Genomic DNA, 15,648 nt, shown 5'->3' with positions numbered 1-15,648 from the left:
GGCTAGGAACTGTCGGCTGCTCCCTCACAATTAAATGCTCCACCCCAGAAGCAACGCACCGGACTCCCACTCACAGCTTGCTAGTGAACGAGTCAGATGGCCCTCTCCTCCAGAGGGAAGGCCAACCTCGTCTGTGCTGGAAAAAGGAAGAGAACCAACTAACTGTCTCAGGGCAGCACCATTGGCCACCACAAGGGCCTTCCAGGAGCCCAAGTGTCACCAGGAAATCTCTTGGGAAGATTTCTCGGTGCTGATGGTCCAGCATCACCCTCCCTGTTTTGACCACCAGCCGAGAAAGGCAACAGCAGACATTTGGTTCCAGAAACTGCAAGAAATGACTGCCCTCCCCTCCTTTTTTTGTTTTTTGTTTTTTGTTTTTCAGCTGCAAAGTGGAGATATTTACCATCTCCAAAATTATCCCTCCTTGGGCACTTTACAGAATGTGCAATGTTTTCATACTCACACAGCCCAAGGCCATGGCCAGCACAGAGCTGTGCAAGGTCCGTGCCCAGACGGGCTCTCCCTCCAGAGTAATTCATTCTGCAGGGATGCTCCATGCTCCAGAGAAAAAGTTCTAATCAGAGGTTGTGAAGGTTAATTCACTGAGTTTTGCTTCCTTCTTGGCACTATTAGAAAAGAGGTTTAAAAATGAATGAAGTAAAAGAAGACTAAGACAACAGCATTTGTTGTAGCAAAAGCGCTATGTCTGGGAAAGCTACAGGAGTCTCTCTCTCTCTCTCTCTTCTCTTTCTCTCTCTCTCTCTCCTTCTCTCTTTCTTTCTCTGTCCCCCTCCTGCCCGTCTCTCATTATTCCCACCTCTGTCCCATTATCGTGTTTCGACTGTAAGCATACAGTTGTCATAAGAGTCGTTTCCTATCAAACATGCTTGAGCTGAGATATATTGAGGCACCACTGAGGTGCCAAGCTTAGGTCAAATCTTACTTCATAGGCGCTGAGAAATTTATCAGTAGAAGCCTGCAAGAGGATACATTGAGTTTTGATTGCTGGGTAACAAATGACCACAAGCCTTAGTGGCTTAAAATAACACAGACACCTCCCAGTTTCCTGGGGTCAAGAGTCTGGGTGCAGTTTGAGGGGAGGGTCCTCTGCCTAGGGGCTCACCAGGCTGAAATCATGGTGTCAACCATCAGCATTCTTGTTTGGGGCTCATTCAAGTTGTTAGTAGAATTCAGGACCTGTGGTTGTGGCACTGAGGTCCCCACTTCCTTGGGAGCTGTGAACCAGAGGCCACTCACAGCTCTTAGAGACCTCATGGCTCCTCCCCATGGTACCTTCCACGGGTATGGCTATTTGCTTTCTTTCAAGCCAGTAGAAGGGTTGTGGCTGCCCAACTCCCTAAAGGCTCATCTGAGACACTCAGACTCACCCAGGACAATCTCCACTGTTATTCAATCAAAGTCAACCTATTAGGGACCTTCATCATATCTGCACAATCCTTGCCATATAATGTAACCTACTCATTGGACCAATATGGCATCATGTTCGCGGGTCCTGTCTCCACTCAAAGGTAAGAAATTATAAAAGGCATGAACCCCAGGGACAGTAATCACAAGGACATCTTCAAATTCCCACAGCAGGGGGTCTGTATTTCTGTGATGATCAGATTCAGTGCATAGCCAGGGGGAGCTTCTAAGCAGGGCACTCGAAGCTGTCTTGGACATGAAAAAGAGCCACATTTTGCTAGGAGAGTTCTTTGTTCTCATGGTCAGAGAGGAGCCTTCTGCATCTCTGAGCAGAAAATGGGAGCCTCCAATTCACAGGCACTGCCCTTCCTTCTCTGTGTGACAGCACAGAGAGGGGCCAGGGCAGCCTTGGAGGACGGCAGGACCAACAGAGCAGGGCAACACCACGCACAGAGAGCTACCAGTCCTTGGATCCCTGGGGCAGCCACATTAATATTTTCTTCTCACCAGTCAGGGGAAGCAGAGGGCAGTGGGGGGAGGTGGTGAAGAAGTGGGGCCTTGGTTGACAGTTGACTGCATGAGGGGTGTCAGAGAAGTTCCCCCACACCCTGCTCTTGGGAAACAGACTCTCTGGTCTCTATGCAGAAGTCTCCATCAGCCATCACTCAGAAATGTTCCCCCACCCTCTTCCCTGGGAGCTGGGAAACCACGTGGGGACTTGAATAGCTTTGAGTCACAGGGACTGTATTGGGTTGGAGTCAAGGGTCTTGCGTTCCAGTTCTTCCCTTTAGCTGGCTGTTGCTCTGGGCAAGTCTGAGCCTCGCTTTCTGGCTCTATAGAGGGAAGAGGCAGGATGGAGTGAAGTCCCTTTGAGAAAGCAGCTTTCCAGTCCGTCATGCATTGTTAATACCACCCCCCCCCCCCCACACACACACACCTTTTGGTCTTGGATGTCCCACTGCATATCTGTGCCTGTGGCTGGCTCAGCTCTGCTTGGGGTCCAGGTGGACCACAAAGAATGCCTCTCCTCTTCACCTATTGCTTCACCCACACAGTTCTGATAGCCTTTGCCAGACTGGGTCAGGGAAGTCAAAATGGCCCCGTGACCGATAGGCCACACAACACGGCTATGCCAAAGCCAGAGCCTGAGCCACCGATTAGGTCTGATAAATCGGGGCTATACTTAGGGCCTCAGCTTCTCCGTCTCAAACTGAGGAGTTGGACTAGTCCTAAAATATCCACTATACTGTGTGAGGTCTAGGGTTGAGCCTCCCTGGTTCTGGGGCAGCCTGCTGTGATTTTAACCATCATTTTAAAATGAAATGATCTAGCATTTTGTGGGCCCCAAAGGTTTACTTAGTGAAACTAGACTGAGCAGGAAAATCTCTGGGGAAGACCTCCAAGGTGGGTAAACCTGTGGGTATAGCAAGAGGAGACTATATATTGGAAAAGCCCATCATGGAAGACTCCATCCCAACCCAAGCAGGGCCTTCAGCATGGCTCTCCCCAGGGATGGATGCCCAGAGCCCTCATTTCACTCACTGCTGGACGGTTCTGCCCTAAGCTGAAGGCAGCCCCCCTGTCGTTCTGCACGGCAGCCTTTGCAGGGATTGAGGAGTCTGTGCGATGCCTGGCACGTAGCAGCCTGGGGCCTTGGGGTGGACACAGCTACGCTGTGATGCAAAACTCATGGACCTGAAATCCCACCACCCGGCCCACCAGGTGCCCTAGCTGGCTGGGGGAGCCGGGGCAACCACCTGCCTTTCCCAAGCCTGTTTCCTCTTCTGCAAAATGGAACCAACAAACCCAGTTTCTCCTGGGTAGGGTGAAAGCGAACCACTCTGGAATGGACAGTTTACAGGGTGTTACGGTCACAGTTATGTACCCCTAAATCCACACGTTGAAGCCCTCACGCCCTGGGCCTCAGAATGAGGCTATATTTGGAGACAGGGCCTTTAAAGAGGTGATTAGGTAAAATGAGGTCATTAGAGTAGGCCTAATCCAATCCGACTGATGTCAGCGTAAGAAGAGATTAGGACGCAGATGCACACACACACGGGGGAGACAGTTTGAAGACACAGGGAGAAGATGGTCATCTACAAACCAAGGAGAGAGGCCTCAGAAGAAACCATCTGGGTCCATACCTTGGTCTGGAACTTCCAGCTTCCAGAACTGTGAGACGATAAATATCTGCTGCTTAAGTCCCCAGTCTGTGGTGTTTTGTTAGGACAGCCCCAGGTCACCCAGCACGGGGGAAGATTTGTTTTGCAATAGGCAGAGAGGGGAAGGCCCAGGGGGCTGGAGCTCCACCCTCCAAGCCGAGGCCTGTCCCTGCTGCCCTCCCTGTGTGGCCCACGGCCAGGCAGCCCCCACCCGCCCTGGGGCCTGCAGCACCCGGTTTCCAGCGCAGGCCGGCCTGCCGGGCCGCGGGCAGGGTAGCTGAGGCAGCGCACCGCAGCCAGCTTGTTTTGATTGCAGGCGGCTCTGCTGGGAGGCTGCAAACTCCGCCAACTCGTCTAACATGATTCCGCGAGAAATGTTGACTCTAAATTACAAGGACTTAATTTTTCCAACCACAGCTAGGCAGTAAATGACTCTCTGAAATGACAGATGGAAAGTTCAGTTAATATGTTTATCTTCTGGCTCTAAGCGGTCCCTCCTCCCCCAGCATGGCTCAGGCCAGCCTGCACAGTGGGGGGGTGGGGGTGGGGAGCGACATTGGTTGCCCAACCCCCCCCCCCAACCCTGCCCCGACCCCAGGCCCCCTGCTCTTCAGACCTAGACCTCCAGACCTGCCCCTGACAGGAGGCGGCTGCTGTGCGCAGGGCAGGAAAGCCGCCCCCCCCCCCCCCCCCCCCCCCCCCCCCCCCCGGAGCCAGGCTCCAGGCCTTTCTGTGCAGCCAGCTCGGTGTCTCCATCTCAGAAAAGTCAGGTGAGCTATCTATCCTGAGGCAGCAGTGACCCGACTTTGTCCCCAAGGTGGCAGTCACCTGGCTTCTTTGGCTCTGTCATCTACAAAATGGTAATTCAAAACCCTCCCACCAGCTGGCAGGGGGACGCCAGGAGCACAGTCATAATTATACCAGCGAAGACCTGCATAGTGGTGTCCATGGGTCTGGCACTGAACTGTCCCAGGATGTAGCTGTTATTATTATGATCTCCATTTTATTGTTGAGGACACTGAGGTGCAGAGAGGTTAAGCCGCTTGCTCAAGGTCACATAGAGAGCAGCAGAGCCTGAATTCCAACCTGGGAGGGCTGGCTCCATGATTCATGCTCTGGATCACTCTTTTGCTGGGCATCCCCAAAGACACTCGCTGTGGGGAGATGCTAAGGGTAGGATTCTGTGGTAGCTACTTGGCAAGGAGGTCACCACTCGGTTCTGGATCCCCCGTCTCCCTGTAGACAGCAGAATGGTGGGTTCAGACCGGTCTGGGCAGGGTGCCAGATCACACTCCGCTGCTGACCCCTGCAGGGAAGTGACACGCACACCTCCCCACCTTCTTCCTACCCTCTCATCTCCAGTCCTTGCCCGGGCTGCCAGTCCTGCCCGGGAGCTCTGCCCACCAGCCCCCATGTGATGTCACTGCCCAAAGGGAGAGACCACTGTTGCCAGAGTTGACCAGTCCCCTCTGAGACCTCTGCTCCCAGGGGAGGGCTACAGGTCACAGCCCAAGGCCTGCCACTCTGCTGGCTGCCTTGACAGTAGCTTCCTGGCTTAGCCTGGTGGACATGGGGCCAGCCCCTGGTACAAGGAGCTGGAGTCACAGGGAGGACATAGGAGGTAGTTTCCCATTAGTGGGGAGAGACGTGATCACCACAGTCCTTAGCAGGCCGAGCCGAGTGTGGGTAGGACCCTGAAGCCTGGTGGGGAAAGGCTTCCTTGCTAAGGTCTTGCCTGGGTAGAGTCTTCCAGAAGTTTGGTAAGGCAGAAATAAGGAGAATCCCAGGCAGAGGAACAACCCGAATAAGAAAACGAGGGAGAAATAGTGTGGTGTGTGTGTACAAGGAAGCTGAAAAGATTGGGCTTCCAGGGCGTAACGGAGAGACTGGAAGGACTGACGGACAGACACAGACGAAACTGGTAGGAGTGACAGGGCCTGACTAAATGACCTTCTGTAAAAGTTTCATGTGACAAGTTCGGAAGATTGGGCTTCTTCTGTTGAGGGATGCATCTTTCGTGTGTGTGTGTGGTAAAATAGATGTAACTTAAAATTTACCATTTCTACCATTTTTAATGTTTATTTGCTTATTTATTTATTTTGACAGAGAGAGGAGAGAGAGAGAGAGAGCATGAGTTTGGGTGCAAGTGGGGGAGGGGCAGAGACAGAGGGAGAGAGAGAATCCCAAACAGACTCCTTGCTGTCAGCGCAGAGCATCAGATGTCCCTGACGTGGGACTCGATCCCATGAACCATGAGATCATGACCTGAGCTAATAGCAAGAGTCAGACGCTTAACTGACTGAGTCAACCAGGTGGCCACTTGTCGCCATTTTTAAGTGTACTGTTCAATGGCATCGAGTGCATTCATGTCATTGGGCAGCCATCCCCACCATTCGTCCCCAGAACTTTCCAAGCATCCCAGACCGAAACTCCACACCCGTAAAACAACTGCTCTCTACAGCCCTTCTCCCAGGCCTGGCCACCACCAGTCTCTTCTCTGCATCTGGAAGTGACCCTCTAGCAAGGGGCCTCAGTCCTAACCCGGGAAGCGTGACATGGCAAGGGGCCGGGTTAGCCAGCCGCTGTAGCTGCAGAAGAGAAAGATCTCACCAGTGGTTGCCACAGAAGCCCCAGCAAAAGACGAGCCTGCTTGCCCGGAGGTGGTGGTCGCCGGCAGATGCCCAGCCTGGAGGGCAGACCTGGGTTTGGAGTCCAGCCCAAGAACTCAGAGCTCTGTGGCCCCAGGAAAGTCCTCAGCCTCTGCAGGCTAGCTATGAGGAAGAGATAACAGTGCTTCGCAGAGTTGCCTTTGGGTAAAGTCATAATAATAGCCGTGACTATTTGCTCTGCCCTGTTCAGTACTGGGTACACGCCAAACCCTTTCTGCGCCTGTCTGTCAAGTCAGCCTTGGGCCCTACAGACTGAGCACCTCTGGGAAACTGAGTTTCATTGAGGTTCAGGTCTTACAGCCCAGGATTTGCAGCTGAGAGAAACTTACCCCAGGATCCAACGCAGAGGGGGTGCTCATAAATGTGGGTTTACTTATAGTCCCTCCGTAAATGTAAATCAACCATTATGCTGAATTTCTCACATGGATACAAGGATCGGCCATTCAGGTAAATGGTACTTTTCGCTGTTGGGGTTGCACTAGAGTTCAAAGCAAAGCGGCCCCAAGACAGATCTGTTTCAGTGCAGCTATGGTCTCGGCAGGAGGCCCCGGCTTCTGTTGCAAGGCAGGGAGGGCCCCAGGCCAGACAGCTCATGAGAGAGGCTGCTGGGGGCCTCTGCCTGAGACTGGCCCAGGCTTGCTGTTTAGGATGTGGGAGGCAGCAGAGCCCCGGCCGTCTCTTGGGGACAGGAGTGTCATGGGCTCTCTCGTGGAGCAGCCAGAAACCAGCCCTGTGTTACTTTGAGGAAGTGACATGGTTGGAAAAGCCCATGTGAGAAGAGTGTCCACGTCCTCCTTGCTGAAGAGGAAATGATGTCCCCTGCCATAGGAACGCCCCCCCCCCCCAAGCCTGATTGGCTGGAGCCAGGAGGTCTTTTGGAGAATCCAGGATGCAGGATTCTTCCCAAGAGCCTGCCCAGAAGTTCCTGGCATGTCAGGGCCATAACGAGTCGGAAAATGGACTGGGTCATGGGCTCTATTCCCCAACACACAGGCTTCCATGGAGAAATGCAGGACATACTCTTCTCTATCTCCTCATCTTCTGCAATGCCTCACTGCCACATGTCACCTCCTTGGCCTAGTACCCTGGCCTTTTGTGACCCAGCCGTGTCTGATGCTGTTGCATCCTGCTGTACTCCCCTCTCCTCATGTACACGGAGCCCGAGCCCAGAGAAAAGTCAGTTCCCTCTCCATCCCAAGTCTTCCATGATTTGGCACCCATGAATAGGCTGTGCTCGCTACCCAGAGCTGTTTCATTTTCATCTGCTGACCAAATCCTACTCAAAGCCAATCCAATGTCATCTTTCTCAGATACCCTCTGGGATTCTTGCCAACAGGTGGACTCCTACCTGCTCCCCCGACCCCACCCCCGACCCCCAGCCCCATGTTCTCACTGGGTTCTACTGGGTTCCACCTCTAGGGTTGCTCGTCTACATCTATCCACATGCCCGGTCAATGCCCTAGATTGACAGGGTTTGTGCCAAAGCCTCCGTGGCCACAGTGTCCAGCATGGTAGTCAGGGCATGTTACTTGTCTAAGTTAAGCAAGGTGTTCTGGTCATCTTTCTAGGTAGCAAACCACCACAAGTGTGGTAGCATAAGGGCACCTGGGTGGCTCAGTTGGTTTAAGTGTCTGACTTTGGCTCAGGTCATGATCTCGCAGTTTGTGAGTTCGAGCCCTGAGTTTGGCTCTGTGCTGACAGCTCAGAGCCTGGAGCCTGCTTTGGATTCTGTGTCTCCCTCTGTCTCTCTTCCCCTCCCCTGCCCATGCTGTGTCTCTCTCTGTATCTCAATAACACATAAGTGTTAAAATAAAAATTTAACGTGGTAGTGTGAAACCACCATTGTATTATGCCCATGGATGCTGTGGGTCTGGAATTCTGTCACAATGCAGTAGGATGGTTTATCTCTCCTTTGTGAGGTTTGTGACCTCTGCTGGGAAGCCTGGAAAAAGTGGGAGTGACTTGATGGCAAAAGGCTGGCATCATCTGATGACCCCTTCACTCAGTTCCTACATGTGGTTTCTCCATGTCCCCTGGGCTTCCCCACAAGATGGCAGCTTCAGAACAGTCAGACTTTTTACACAGCAGCTCTGGTCTCCAGTACTAGCATTCCAGTGGAGGAGGAAGCTGCATTGTCTTTTTGTTTTCCTTTCTGTTTTTTTTTTTTTTTTTCATAAGCCCACCAAATTCAAGAGGAGAAGACACCTGTCCGTGTGAAGGTGGCAAAGTCACATTGTAAAGGAGCATGTAGGACAGATGATATTGTTGTACCTGTCTTCAGAAATCCAATCTGCCACAAAATGAATAGGTGAGAGATTGAAATATGTGTGTATATATACAATTTGAATATATATATATATATATATATATATATATATATATACAATTTGAAATTTTCTTCTCTTTCCCCACCCTCAATCTCCAAAATCAGGTTTTCAGCACAAGAAAGAAGGCAAGTACCAATAGACTTACGTAACTGAGCTCATTTATGGCTCCAAAAATATGTTAAAACAAAAATCCTTTGCAAGCACAGATCCTTGTGTATGTTTAAAATATGACATCCCAGACCCTGTGACAAAGAAATTATTTCTTCCATCTTTTCTACAGGGTAGTTTCCAGAATCAGACGGTTTCTTGATCTACATTTGAAAACTGAAAGAAGAACATTAGGTCCTAATCTCCATCAACAAATTCCTTCCAGCCAAGAACTCCCAGGTTCCACTTTGTTCATTTCTGTAGGAATTTGGACGAGCTAAAAGAGACACTGTTTTTCAACTCAGGATCCCCATCCCATCCAATTGGGATGAATGTCAGATGTGAAAGCTTGTGTGTGTGTGTGTGTGGGGGGGGGGGGTGGTGGTGGTGGAGATAAGTCCCTTAAAGACATAGAATATGAAGGGAGGAATGGAGTTAGAATAAATAGAATGCTGCATGTTGAAATGTACGCTTGTTTATTGAACACTTTTAAAGAAATTGAAAATGCCATTGGTCCTATCTCTTTAATTAGAGATGAGACCAGAAGGCTGGGGATGTCGAGGTTAGCTGAAAACAGAGCTGCACTGACCCCAGTCTAAACAGAGGGAAAATTAGTGTGAGCACCAAAAAAAGCAGTTGATTATTTTTCTTTAAATGTAAATAATATTTTTGGCCAGTAGAGAGTTGAGGACAGGCTAAAACTGTCTTTGCTGCTTTCAGCAAATAAAACCCTGTTCAAGGCACAGTGTAGCCTCACTGCCAATTGCGACTCTATTCAAAGTCGTAGGACTTTCTTGAGCCTTGCATGTCAGTTCAACTGGCCTGGGACCTTTGGGTAACATCTGGAAGGAATGTATACCAGCAGATGCCAAAACTAACTTTTAAATATCAATCCTCTAGACTGAGCCACGGGGAGGGAGGCATTCTCGAGAACCGATGGGAAGATCAACCTCATTTCACTGGTTTGGAGGACAGCCGGACCTCTAAGGCGTCCATATGGTATGATTGGGAGGTACGAGGTTCTAGCTTTTCCCTCCCCTCGGCACTGCCGCTGTCTGCAAATGAGCCTGCAGAAGTCATGAGGGTGTCTCTCGGTTATGAGTACGCTCCTGGTAACCGGGCAGGCCCTTGGATTTTCGGGGTTTTCTCGAGGGACAGGACTGCCATTTAACTTAGCCAATGGAGCACAGAAGGAGGGAGTTCAGCAGTGGGACCGGTGCTCAGGATGGGAAACTGACTGAGCATCCATGCGGCCTGCTCTTGGTATACCTGCCAGAAACTCTGGTAAAACCCGTGCTTCAGCTTGTGCTGGAATACCTGCTTAGATGGGGAACTCACTGTCTGCTAAAATCTCCTATTCCATTAGAACTCTTTGTTGGGCAGCTCTTTCTTTCTTTTTTTAAAGTTTATTTATTTATTTGAGAGAGAGAGAGAGTGTGTGCATGGAAGGGGCAGAGACAGAGAGAGGGAAGAGAGAGAATCCCAAGCAGGCTCTGCACTGTCAGGGCAGGGCCCAATGAGGGGCTTGAACCCACGAACCACGAGATCATGACCTGAGCCAAAGTCAAGAGTCAGATGCTCTTTCTAATACTAAGCTAGAATAACAGCCTGCTCCAGTTAGCTGTGGGACAAAATGAAAGAAAGAAAGAAATACCAAGTTGACGTCATTCTCACTTGCACCACCTGTCATGCTGTGCCCTCTGGACCTTTATACAGGGAGTCCAAGGCAGTAACACAGAAGGACGAGCACTGCCTATGGGTCATTCACATCAGCAGTTCTCGAAGGCACCAGAGCTCACAAGACCGTCACACGGGGGTGGTCTACCCTGAGAGATACACCAGGCCCAGCATGCCGTGAGGACAGGCTGTGAGGCCTGGAGCGAGTCAGCGGGCACGAAGCTTATGCAATGTGGGACAACTGTGCGTCAGGAGTGTGGATCCCACAGGACTCGGAAAGGTTTTCCGCACACGCTGCTGTTTTGCTGAAGAACAATGAAGTGGATACCTGAGGGAAATTAGAAGTAGACTTTAATTCTTTTTCATGTTTAAGACATGCTTTTAATATTCAGATCACGCGGGGCTTTGGAGGTGTCTGTACGGAAGTTCGTTCTTACTTTGTAGGAATGGAGAGGCCATTGCAGAGTCTTGGCGGAAGACTAGGACCTGGATTCTATTCTGAGAGTGTTGCTCCATGTTCAAAGCATGCCCGACACATCACAACCCGGAGAGCCACATCTTTATCCATCCGTTTAATGTAGTCGTTCATTCCACAAATATTTTTTAAATGTTTCTTTATTTTGAGAGAGAGAGAGAGAGAGCAGGAGTGGGGGAGGAGCAGAGAGAGAGGAGGAAAGAGAATCCCAAGCAGGCCCTGTGCCGTGAGCACAGAGCCCGACGCAGGGCTTGATCCCGCGAACCGTGAGATCATGACCTAAGCCAAAACCGAGAGTCAAACACCCAACAGACTGGACCACCCAGGCGCCCCATCATTCCACAATATTTGTGGAAGACCTACTCTGAATTGAGTGTTATTTGTCCTCAGAGTTGAGGACAGGGCAGGGAACAAGGCAGGCGTGCCCTTTTCACCTCGAGGCTCAGCACCTTCCTGGCGGGGAGTAGCAATGAACAAACGGCGATGCGTTTTGTTAAGGAAAGCAGAGCAGGCTTAGGAGAAGGAGAGGATGAAGAAGGGAGAGGGCCTTTTTAGGGAGGGTGGTCTGTGTGGAAACCCTGGGAGAAGAGCATTTTAGCATTTCCCTCCAGAGGGGTGGCGAGGACAAAATCCTGTGGCCCCAATGTGCTTAGCTGTCCCAGACCAGCGGTAAGAGAACCAGCTGTTCTGGACACGGGTGAGCAAGAAGGAAAATGAAGGGCAAGTAGGTGGGAGAGATGGTGAGGGGTTTCGGAGGCCACTGTAGGAGTGTTGCTTTCCCTTTGTTGGGTAGAGGCCGTGGGAGAATCTTGGCAGAAGACTGATATGACCCAGGCTACACTGTGAGTGAATTAGTCTGTACATTATGAGCAAAATTGAGGTTGGGGAGGAAGGAGGAAACAGAAGTCTACTAAAATCATCCAAGCAAGAGATGATGGTAGCCCAGACCAGGCCAGCCTGGGTCGTCTTCAGCTGCAAGCATCCTCAACGGTCAGTATGTCTGGCCGAGAACACTGCCACCTGAATGCTGTCAGAGTCCTCGTAGGGAGGAAGGTGAGAATGAATCCAGGCCACACAGCTGCAGAACCCGTCATAGCTCTAGTGTGCCTTGGTGTTCAGGCTTGGGTCTTCAGTGCTATTTGTCACCAAGAGGAATCAGGCAGGACTCTTGTTCTCAAATCTGGGGGCTGCGGAAGTATTACTGAGTAGGGAAGATGTTTTTTCATGCCTATAAATATGTCCGCTTTCAAAAAATGACAGTAAAGTTGCTAGGGAATGGACAAAGCAGCAGCTTTGAAGCGATCCCATCAACCAAGATGATCGGGAAAAAGAAAATACTAATGAAGGTTGCCTGACACCAAATGATTTTGGGGAAGGCCACGAAATCATAATAGCATTCAAAAGAAGACAGTTACTCCAAGGGGCGCCTGGGTGGCTCGGTTGGTTGAGCGTCCGACTTCGGCTCGGGTCATGATCTCACAGTCTGTGAGTTCGAGCCTTGCGTCGGGCTCTGTGCTGACAGCTCAGAGTCTGAAGCCTGCTTCAGATTCTGTGTCTCCCCTCTTTCTGCCCCTCCTCCACTCATGCTCTCTCTGTCAAAAATAAATAAACATTAAAAAAAAGAAGACGGTTAATATAATGTGTGCAAAAGAAGAACGCATGTATTAAGATATGTTTAATTGTATTGCTTTTAATAAGTGGAAGATTATGTTGTATTTATTTTTCTATGAAGCATACGTCTATTTACAAAGTATAGAGTTCTGTTTCTCACCCTCTCTGTTGATGAGAAAGAATAAACACAGGGAGCTATAAATAAACGAAAATAATCCCTCAACCATGGGTACTGTGTCATGTAATAAGCAGGTGGAAGAAAAGTCCAGAAATTGATTGCTCTTGTGGTCCCACACAGAAATTAATGAAACAGAGAATCCCACAGAGTATTCTAAGATAATTAATTAATTGAACATTACACATACTCCATCTCTCAACTCCTAATAGATGGGACCTCAAGATGACCCTACTAATTATAATGCAATATTGATAAGGCATACTTAAGTTTCCAGTTAATATTTATAGAGTAGGCCAATTCATCATAATGACAGGACAATAGTTTAGGTAGTGCTAGCCATAAGAAACTTTTAGAAATACATCATTTCTGGGAAAGACACCAAGTTTCAAAAAACTAAGTCTCTGAATTTAGATTTTGAAAAGCAGTGGCTTTAACGTCCGGATATAACAAATAGAACTTCATTATCTGAAGGAACTCAGCCAGTAACTTTGTTTGGATCACTGTGGACTATACAAACTTGTCCTAGATCAGAATCGGCGACCTCTTGTCTTCTGAAGTGGTATACACGCATTTACTTTGAGATCTGCTAAACTTATTGGGATCCGATAGAATTACTGAAGTCCCATGTGGGTGTAAAAAATGAAATCTTTGGAATACTACAAGTAAAGATAATAACCATGTCAATGTAAGGGATTCGTGATTGTGTGGCCACTTTTACATATCAATTATTGTGGTTTTGTTAATATACATACATGATATATATATGATATATATGATATATATTTATACACATATATGAGACATATATATACATACATGAGATATATATATACACACATGAGATATATATACATTATATATATATATGTATATATATATATATATATATATGAGAGAGAGAGTGAGCAAGTGAGGGAGAGGGGCAGAGGGAGAGAGAGAGAAACGTAAGAAGACTCCACACTCAGCACAGAGACAGAACTTGATCCCATGACTCTGGGATCATGACCCAAGGTGAAATAAAAAGCTGGATGCTCAACTGACTGAGCCACCCAGGCACCCGTGTTAATGTTTACATCTTAAAATGACTACTAGTCAGGACAGCCTAGGTTATGCTGTAACTGCAAATAATCTCAACATCCCAATGACTTTATCTCATGTTCCATGTACATCTTGGTTCATCAAAGGGCTCTCTGTTCCAGTAAGTCACCCAGGGACCCAGACTGATAGAGGCTCCACGGCCTTATAGTTAGTTACCTCACCTGGAACATGCAGTGAGTGTGGTGGTTTTAAAATGTGACCACAAATTAATGTACACTTCCCTTTCAAAAAGTAAAGACTAATCTCCCTCCCTTTGAGTGCAGAATGTACTGGGTGGCTTGCTTTTAATTAATACAGTGCTGCAGTGGTAATGACACGTGGTTTCTGAGACCAGATCATAAGAGGCATTGTGACTTCCTCCTTCTTCTGTCTAGGATCACTCATCCTGGAAAAAGCCAGTTGCCATGTTATGAGAACCTTCAAGCGATCCTATGGAAAAGCGCAAATGGCAAGAAACTAAAAAGCCTTTTTCCAACAGTCAGAGAGAAACTGAGGCCTCATGCCAATAATCATGTAAGTGAACCATCACATGAGCAGATCCTCCAGCCTTAGTCAAGCTTTCAGGTGACCACAGCCCTGGCCACCATCGTGACTCTCAGTTCAGGAGAGGCTCTGAGCCCAAACTACCCAGCTAAGCTGTTTCTGAGTTCTTGACCCACAGAAACTGTGGGATAATAAATATTTACTATATTAAGCCACTAAGTGTTGGAGGTAGTTTGTTATGTAGTGATAAATAACTAACACACTGAATTAGGGCAAGAGGGCATTGAAGAGTTTCCTTCTGGCAAGTTAGTGTTTTAGCCCAGAAGAGGTGCATTTAATTTCTAGTCTTATCTCATCAGCCAGAATTGGCCAAAGTTTCATGCCAAACTGCAAGGTCCTTGCACACAGGAAGAGAGAATTCAGATATGGACAACCGCTATAAGCCTCCACTACAAAGCATTTAAGACATCAGAGAGAATCTTATATATTTGACCTGTACTTTTAATTAACTATTTGGGAAGTTCGATTAAATAGGCTTTTAATAATGTATCCATATTGGGAAATTTTTCGTTCATATTTCAATCACATTCATAATTATGAAGGATTATTTTAGAAATGTATATTCAGAGAAAATGTTGACTGTTAATATATATAATATATTGCTAATCTGCACAAGGAACCCTTTAAAGTTTAAATTTTTTTTAATGTTTATTTATTTCTGAGTCAGAGTGGGACAGAGCATGAGCGGGGGAGGGGCAGAGAGAGAGGGAGACACAGAATCCGAAGCAGCTCCAGGCTCTGAGCTGTCAGCACAGAGCCCGATGCGGGCTTGAACTAACGAAACGTGAGATCATGACCTGAGCCGAAGTCGGTCGCTCAGCCAACTGAGTCACCCAGGCACCCGAGAACCCCGTAAAGGTTAAAGAGTCTATTAAGTCTAGTGAAGAAGTGGGTGGGTGTATGTTCTGGTGCTCACAACGAAGAAAATAATAGGTTCTGAAAGATAAGACACTGCTTTTCAGGAAGTTTCTAAATGGAACTATTAAATAGAAGAAGGTGACATACCTGGGAAAGAAGGTGAGTCAGCATGGGTTCACCAAGAACAAGCCATGACAGACCAACTTGATTTGCATAACAGTGTATTTATTTCTCTGTTGATTTAAGTTTTATCAGAACATATGTAAGGACTATCTTACCCCCTTGCATTACATGACATGGAAGCATATAATGCAAAACCCATCGGGGTACTTACTCTGATGGATCATCAGCTCATGATCCAAAATGATCCTATTAAATAGAGGAAAGATCTGAAACCAAGGTGAAATCAAGTGCATTCACTGAGAGCCTTTAACTATTGGACAGGGCCACTTTGTCTATTTTACCCATTATTTTGGAC

General features: G+C 48.3%; 1 long non-coding RNA gene across 1 annotated transcript; it reads left to right on the top strand.

The window, feature by feature from the left end:
- Positions 1-3,494: 3,494 nt before the first annotated feature.
- LOC123577505 lies at positions 3,495-14,526 on the top strand. The gene is made up of 5 exons (XR_006701885.1): positions 3,495-3,599; positions 8,435-8,564; positions 8,864-8,970; positions 9,631-9,742; positions 14,144-14,526. It is a non-coding gene; the product is annotated as an uncharacterized LOC123577505 (long non-coding RNA).
- The last annotated feature ends 1,122 nt before the right edge of the window (positions 14,527-15,648 follow it).

The sequence above is a fragment of the Leopardus geoffroyi genome, chromosome D2 (assembly GCF_018350155.1).
Source record: "Leopardus geoffroyi isolate Oge1 chromosome D2, O.geoffroyi_Oge1_pat1.0, whole genome shotgun sequence".
Lineage (NCBI taxonomy): Eukaryota > Metazoa > Chordata > Mammalia > Carnivora > Felidae > Leopardus > Leopardus geoffroyi.
Note: the sequence above shows the minus strand (reverse complement) of the source record. Positions and strands in the feature narration are given on the sequence as shown.